Here is a 9064-nt window from a genome sequence, read left to right as displayed (position 1 = left end):
AAAAAAAAAAAAAAAAAGAAACAGAAATAAGAGAAATTAGCTAAAAGCTGATTCCCAGCTTTTGTTAGGCTATAAACAGGGGAATGAAAACAATCACCTTACTGTACAATGTGTCTTTGTCCTTAATGCTCTGTACCAATGTATAAGAAACATGTATTGCAGTATCTTTGAGATGGATTCTCTGTACTAGACATTAATGAATTTCAGTGCAGGCTTAGTGCTAGAGGCAGCCCAAGAATATAAATGGGAGTGGGGAAGTCCAAGAAAGCATGGGACAAGAGAGAGAAGTAATTTGTGAAAGTGTAAGGTGGTAGCTAGTTTTCCAAAGAGGATCTTCATCAAGTAGAGGAAGACAGAATAGGAAGGGTAAAGTGTAGTGAATACCAGTAGTAAAACTAACAGGATACTTTATGAGCATACTTGGAGTTCTCCCTGTGGCACCTTTCACTGCTCCTTAGCAGGCAGACTGAAGAACACAAGCCTGTCTGTTTCTGTGGGACCATGGAGGATCTACTTACATCCTGATTTACTACAAGCGTTTTGAGGAAAACTGCCAGCTGCATTCCTCAGAGGCAGAGAAGATGAGCAAAGCAAAGAGACAAAGGTAGGCTCACAGCTGACAGTGTGTCTCTCTGGACATCAGTTAGTAGCAATGCCACTGCAATCTTGATTGGACTTTAATTGTCAGTCTTTAAAGTACTCTTTTGTGACGCTGGGAAAACCACAAGACAGATCTTTCTCTTTTCCCTTACATACTGCAGTAACAGAGGTGAAGGAAGGAGCATATTCTTTGTTTTTTTGGATGCCTCTTACTACATTCCAGAAAAGACTGACAGAAGAGATCTATACCCTTCCCTTCTCAATACTACCCCTGCTGCATCAGATCATGCTGCAGTAAAGATCAGCTCTCTTGACCCTTACTCAGTTCAAAGACTGTAAACAAAGGCTGATATTCCTTTTCTACCAAAAGGAAGTCCCATGTAGTAAGAGTACATTTTAGTGAACAAATCATAGTTACAACACTAATGACTAACTGCAACAATGCTGTTTTTGCAAGAGGCTTGAAAGGTTTTGCCTCTATTTAACATGCACAGTTGCCACGTAGAAATGCTCAAGTGCTATTTTTATTCTTCTGCTTTGGAAGCGTGGCTTTACAATGTTCAATGCAGAAAGAAAATAAGTGATTCACCACAAGCTGTGGTTCACATTTTGCCTAAAATTCTCTTTATAAGACATATTTGTGTAAAAAAGAAATAAAGTCAAAAGTTGTGATCACTTCAAGGAAATGAATAGTACTTATACATTACCTTAAGAACTATTTATTTAAGGAAATATATAGGAAAAAAATTATTTCTACCACTTGGCATGGTAGACGTTTTATTACCCACTCCTTCCACTGTACATACATAAGCCTTACTTATTCGCAGCAGCTGGCTCTTGTTGCATTTGCGCAGTTATGGCGCTTTGTAAGACTGGGCCCAGATATTACAGATTCAGCTGAAAGCCAAGTAGTTTAAGGGCAAAAAAAAGGGTAAAAAATGTCTTTTTTTTTTTTTTTTTGATCACAATACATAAAAGTCTTTGTTAAAGAAGAAAATAAATATGAAAATCAGAATTAAGACTGTGTTTAAAATGCAGGATTTAATGTGCCTAAGAGTTATTACTGAAACTCATGCTGAAATCAATAGCAAGATTTAGCCCTAACTATCTGCAGCATTCATGTTTGTTCAGATACTGAAGTGGAGCTGTGCCTATTGCAAATTGTTCCTTTTATGCTCTGAAATTCAAGAAGATAAACTCTGTGACACAGAATAATATATGAATGTATCTTTTCTTCCATTGTTGGTGGGCTTCAAAGCAACACAATACTGCACTGTTTAATCTTGAAATCCTTGTTTTAATGAAAGTTTGTTTGCCCTTTCAAAGATGTGTTCTTTTTAAAAACATAGAAAAGAACCACAATAGTGATCTTATACCTATACACACAGATATATGTGTGTATTATACATTTATATAAATATGAGAAGCATTAGATATGATGACAAACATACCATTTTAATCCTTTTTAACTTAGTTTTCATTGTATAAAAAAATCCAATCTCATGATAATGACTGTCATCTCTGTTCTTTGCAAGATAAAACCTCACCATTTTACAGTGCTGAATTCCTTCCTGCCAATTGCCTGTCATTTTGAGGAAATGAGCATTTCTACCAAACTTAAAATGTGGTAACTAGTGTGCAGTGCCTGTCTCAAATGTGGTAAGCCTGACAATTAAGGTATGATACATTATGTGGAAAGGTTGATGGAGAAAAGGTGAACTTTTCTTGGTCTCTGTCTGCAAAAGCTGAACCTTTACATCTTGATAGAGTGATCTTACAGGCATACTGTCACCTCACAGAGTAAAGCATGCCATGCTCTTATATCACATGTGTTTGGAACTTAGGAGACATTGGAACCCAAAGGGTAATAAATGGAATTATTTATTGGAATATGTATAACATGTTTTTCTATCAAATGTTACTTTAGTGTTTAGAAACATAGGGTTCACAATCTCAGGTCAGACGGGTGGTCTATCTTGTCTAGTTGCCCAGAGAAAGCTCAAAAAGTCAGTGATACAAAAATACCTTCTTCTGGAGAAGTTTCTCCTCTAATTCTTATGACCTGTTTGCACTTACATGTATTTGCTCATATTCCTGCCAAAATCGTATGCGTGTGCTGACTCCAACTGCTTCCTGAAGGTAGACCCACGTACACCCTCTGGATAGGACTGACAGGTGACAACCTGAGCTGGCATGCATCCTGAAGGTGAGAGTACTGGGGATCTCCTTCATTGTGACAGCTTGTAGGAACCCAAGCATCCAGCAGATTTGATGTGAGTCAGTGTTTTCATATAGGCTGTTGAAATGCAATGTAGACATCTGCTAAGGAATCGTGCATGGGCCGTGGCTGGAGAGGAGGATGTGCTGGGCTCACAGATGCTCCACAGGCTCCACTGTTTCACCTTATTGAAACTGCAAGCATTGCCATTATCTGTGAAAAAGTATAATCCCTCCCTGTATCTGAACTTATTCTTGGTATCCCTTAGCAATAAGTTCCATGGGTTATTTATGTAGTTTGATGTATATTTGATATATTTATGATACATTCCTGAACCCCTTCATTGAATATCTCTTGGTTCCTCTTTCAAGGAGGATGAATAAGAAACCTTCATTCTTTGCTCCCACTTTTTTTTTTTTTTTTAAATACACTTCTCTAATCCTTTCTGTAAGACTTTTCCAGTCTGTTGAATTCAGTTCTACACTCTCAACAACTTAATTATGTGAACTTTAAGCAAAGATTGAATTGAGAATATGGTGAATAAAGGCTGCACATCAACCTAAGACACCCACAGTAGTTTTTATAAAACTAAACAGGAACATTAAGAATGTGTAACATGTTCCTTCTCCTTTTTTTTCTTTTTTTCTCCACCTCCACTAAGAAGAACTTTGGGAGAACTGAGAATCATTGAACAGCCAAAACCACCAAACACTGTTGCAGCTCAGCATATCACCTGCTGCCTGTGAAATTCTCTCGAAGAAGAAGATTCATTTGTGAATCACCAGTTGGGGAGAAGTCAAAGTGATAGAATCTAGCAGTAACATTTAACTAAAATATCTCTCTATGTTCAAATAGTGAGAAACAGCAGTATTTATGTCCTTAATATAACAGTGTGAAATGCATATACTAAACGAAAAGTGACGTTTTATTTTAAATAAATGAATAAATGAGTATCTGTTCTCAGGATGGACTTTGATTTCAGGATCAGAATTGAGCTTTATGCCTCATTTTGTCCCTGAACTGGTTAGCTTCTTAAGCTCAGTCATTTCACATCTCTGTGTCTCAGTTCTTCAGCCAACTCTTCTTAGACTGGCAGTGTGTGCTGTGGCAATGTGAGGTAGCTTTCACGTGTGCAAGTGTATATAAAGATAGAGTTTGACACTGAGCACTAACATAAAACAGTGTACATATTGTCTGAATGGTCTGAACAATTCCAAATCTTCAGATATTGATTTTGATGCTAGCAAACCTCTGGGTTCTCTGTAAATTTCTTAATTATTTTGAGGTTCTTTAAGACTTTAAGGTATGTTTGCTTCTTTTTTTAGTTGTCTCCTCCTGAATTATGAAGATTGGAAAAATACTTAAGGAAATCTGGGGTACCCACAGATTTATTTAAAGATGTAAAATAAACCCCATATATCATAATAAAACTGTGAGTGTTTTGTAAACAATGTATACAATTAAAATCATACCAAACGGTAAGAATTAAAAGAGTAGGGGCATTAAGAGAACAATTATGAACAAATATGCACTTGCTTCTCAAATGGTTTACCAACACTTACAGCTTAGCACAAGGAAGGGGGTGACAATTACCTAGTCGAAATTTTCACAGTGATTTTAAGGAAAGTGCTATTTAACTTGTAGTCTTTATTGTTTCATTATGAGACCCTTCAGATTTCATCTAGTTTGAGGCTTCATTACAAACTCAAAATTCAGCTCAGTTTCAATGAAAGGTTTATGTACCTTTCAAGTGCTATTATGTAATTTGCAGTTAACAAACAATAGGAATTAAATCACAAGGAATTGTGATTTGCAAGATATTTAGGTTGTTCTTTTGTGTGTGTGTCTTTTGGTTGCACTCAGCTAAGCTAAATCTTTCCTTCATATTTCTCATTAAAAGGAAATTTCAGCAAATATGTTTTGGAAACAGAAAAAAAAGTAATTAAAATAATATATGCTCCCTAGGGCCCTAAAATTGCCAAGTAAAACAGAGGCATTCTTGTCAGTTCTGCCTTTGTGGCTGGTGCAGGTCCTTCCAACAGCTGGTGGGAAATCTGGGTATAGGACAGACCAGTCTGCAGAGGGCACTGTCCCAAACCAGGGATTCATTCACACTACCCTTAACTCACTCAGTTCTTGTCAGAACCAATGCTGGGTTTTTTTGATTAATTTTTTTTTTTTTTTAAGAGTTCAATGTTGCTTCTTCCCTCATCCCACTGCAAAAAATGAAAAAAAAAAAAAAAAGATTAAAAGAGAAGAAATGCCTCTGTCAGCTAAAATATCTGAGTTTTTTAGACTCTGAGACCAGAATAGACCATTTGGAGAGCTGATCTGACCTCCTGTTTACTTACAGGGCAAAAAACTTCTATAAGTAATTTCTGCATTAGACTCAATATTTTTCCTTGAACAGCACCATGCTTTCCACTCTCATTACTGTTGTCTCTTCCTAATCATTATAAGAAATGCTTTTATACTAATAATGTTATTTATATAGGTTGTAAATCATCAGTACTTAAAAGAATTTGAAATATGGTGCCAGTTTTGAACAATTTATAATCTAACCTTTCTTTGCTGTGTTGTCTGACATTCTCTGGATTCTTTTCTGCAGTGTAGTACTTTTTATTTAATGAATATCATTTGGCAACAGACTGTCTCTCTTTTTCCTCATTTTTCTTGCTTTTTTCTCCCTTTTTACAAACTGTCTGAACTCATCTAGTGGATCCTTTTTTTGGAAGGTGCCAAATTGTTTGAGTTTTTTATTTGTTTTCTTCTTTTTATTTTTAATATCTCTGTATATATTTGTATTATTTATAAGCGGTTTATCTCTTCCTTCAGTTTTAAAATTATCCCTTGCCTTTTAATAAAATTCATCTGGAACAGTGAGTCAAACAACATAGAGCTCTTTCACTGAAAAAGAGAAAAAAACTCAGCATTAACTCTCTAGACAAATTTTCTGGAGCTTGTCCAGTTCTAGCCTAAATTATCTTCATGAGACTGTTGTTAGCAGTTGCACTGTTGCATTATGTATGATTCCTGACTGCTTCTAGTATGAATAAACCACACAGTGTTTGGTTAGTGGTTTTCAATTTTATGCTAAGCTGTACAATTTGTTGGTGTTATTTAGGTTAGTATGCTATTATTTTGCATATTTATAGCTCTCTCATTACATTTTTATTAATAATGATGTCATGTCTGGTAGGAAGAATCAATAAGACTTCTGGTGTGTAATGTTTACATATATTATTACAGTATAATAAGTCTCTTAGGCAGCTCCCTGCATTGGAATCACTTTGTAGATGTGTCTTTCAGGTAATTGGATGCCTACAGTGGCTGCTTGAAGAGCAGTGATACACTGTGCTGAGATGAGATCTAGCCAACCATTATTGTATAGGTATCACAACAGGCAATCTTTCTCCAATGCCTGCATCAGAAGATAAATGGTGATGTATTACTTCTATTTCCACTTCTCTTTTACCGATTGTGTTGCTTTTGCCCTTCCACAAGTGGTATTTTCTTTATCATAACTCTGAAGAGCATTTCTGCACTCTCTCTCACAGTCATCCCTTCCAGAGAAATATATTGAGCTTGTGAATGTGTACAGCACTTCTTGGAGGAAAAGCTGCAGGCTCTCCCATATAAAATTTCCCTTTCTACACCCTAGATGTTCTATTCACTTCCCTTTGCACTGGTGGAAGGTTGATTTAGTTGGTGCTATAACCTGCAAAACAGCAGCAACCAAATATTGCCCCTGTTAGCGCATAAACAACTTGCCTGATCCTTTTGCATACCAAAAGGCTCATCAGTGACCCTGACCCAGCAGCTGAAGTAAGGGGGTACACACTCAGCTGGCTGTTTCAGCTGAGACCCTTTGGGCAAAAAGGTTTGTTTGACAGTCTCCCATTACACTGCTTATTCTTGCTAATAATAGTGATCGCTGTAGTGTGAATGAGTATCACTGACTAATAAGATAGAGCTAGATTGCATCCTGTTAATTCTTTAATGTGTGCAAGAAGCACTCTGTCTCTCCCCTTCATCTGCCTGTATGTTTGTGCAGGAGCATGTGAATGTGCAGTGCTGCATTGAAGCATGCTGAGACTTTTCTGCAATGTGGCCTAGCTGAAGGTGGCTTGGAAAACCTTGAGTCACCTCTTCTACAATGGTTTGCTACCCTGCCCTTTCCCCACAGGCACTTTCTGAGCCTCCTGACCCAAACCAGAGCTTCCCGAATGAAAGTCCAGCTCATTCAAGTCCTCACTCAAGAGAGGATACATGCTGGTACATTATAAAGTCTAGACAGTGTCAAAAGTTCATGTAATGTAGGTGACTGGCATTGCCAAATCAAGTGTCAGAAAGTGGCAGGATATCACAGGAAGCAAAGTGAGATTATAAAAAAGCCCAAAACCAACCACTCGATTCTGACTGAAAAAAAGAAAATGGACATAGGTTTTTATTTAATATTGTAGATTAGGAAACAAGTCAATAAGGATAACATTTCACAAAATTTCACTTCTATATTCCTTCCAAAGGCACCTTGCTGGCTTACAACAGGCTCCTGTTCCTCTGTGAAAAAGCTCCAGTTTTATGATGTTTGACCTCATGGGAAGAAATGTTATACCGGAAGTTCTTACTCAGACTCCAGAGTAAGGATGAAAAGCTGGAGCATGGACAATTTACCTAACCAGACAGACTCTTCTCTATTCCCTTATTATTCTTTAATTAATGAAAATTATGAGAATAAAAAATAATATTTTCCCCTTTATAATTTTAAACACTGAGTGCTAGCAATTTCTAGACTTTTCCCTGTTGCCAGAAATTATTTTTTACTTTCTTTAACAGAGGTCCTTCTTTAAGAAAGATGTGTCATACATAGCACGACAAAGACTGAACTTGGTTCAGTGATCTGGCCCATGGCAAACAGTGACTGACACAAATACAGATCAAAAATCCTCCACCATCGGCAAAATTCTATGAAGAATTGTACCTACAGATACAGATGCCTTCTGGAGCAATAACCTAAGCATAGAGATGCATCTGGTGTCTCTCTTCTCTACCCTTCTTCATCCTAGATGTCATCCTCAAATCAGAGCCATGCCTTCTTGCAGGGACTTGCAGGAAGCCAACGGTCTCCAAAAAATCTCCAAATTCTCCCAAAGGCCTGTATGTACATCCTTATGCAGCAAATATCAGTTTCAGTGTTTGAGATTATTTTTCAATTTCGATTTAAATGAACGTCAAATTTACACAAGGATTTTAACACTTGTAGATCTAGAGGGAAAAACAGAGCACAAAGAAACTATTACTACAGGGTTTTTTAATGACACATTGGTAATGAGTCAAACACTAGTTACTAAGTCCTTCAAAGATATAAAAAATGCTGGAATGTGGACTCACATAGAGTCCTATTCACAAGCACATGCAATTCACATGCACAAATTCTCAGTTTGGGTTTATGTTCCATTTCTCCCTTTAATTTTTGAAAAAATACAGTGCAGGTTGTAGTCATCTGGTTTGCATCTTTCAAACTGTGTTGACATCTGCTGGTCCCCAGGCTTTAGGCTAGGCCTTTGACTCTTCCCCATGGCACTTCAAAATGACACAGTTCCTTTGGTTTGGTGTGGACACTGCAATTCCATTATTTATTATTAAAAGATGAGGTTTGTGTTTATGGCATTAGGCCATGGTTTAGCTGCCATTCCCTACCAATGTCATTTCAGGGTGTTGTGTGCCTATTTTTTATGGAATGTTGCGGTATCTTTCAGGCTGCAAATATGTAGAAACAGGCTGTGGAACAAAGAAGTTTATAATTTTTCTCTGCATCTTTCTGCTTTTGGTTTATTTAGTATGATTCAGATAGCACAGCACCTAGTATTCATACTAGCATCCCAAATATAAGGATCTTTAGAGAGCAACAAGTCACATTTGAATCTTTGTCTGTGAATCTGGTTTTAGCTTCATTAGAACTAACAAAGTTGCAGCTCTTTGCACTTCTGCTGAAGTTACCAATTCCATAAATAATATGAACTAATTGTTGTACCACTAAAGTCATATAAAAAGTTGAATAAAAAATGTTTATTTATTTATACCAGTTCGTGTGTATATTCCTGTTGTGGCTGGTGTGCTCCACTCACAGAAAACCTATATGTAAGCAGCCATAACATACTTGGATCAAAATAATACATATTGTTTTGTATTCAGATGGTCAAAGAGAAAGTAAAAAGCCTTAAATTATACATAGAGATGAAAACG

The sequence above is a fragment of the Empidonax traillii genome, unplaced genomic scaffold (genome assembly GCF_003031625.1).
Source record: "Empidonax traillii isolate 1590-97213 ecotype Southwest subspecies unplaced genomic scaffold, ASM303162v1 scaffold396:size1303734, whole genome shotgun sequence".
Classification (NCBI taxonomy): Eukaryota; Metazoa; Chordata; class Aves; order Passeriformes; family Tyrannidae; genus Empidonax; species Empidonax traillii.
The sequence above is the reverse complement of the archived record's forward strand: the minus strand, read 5'-3'. Positions refer to the sequence as shown.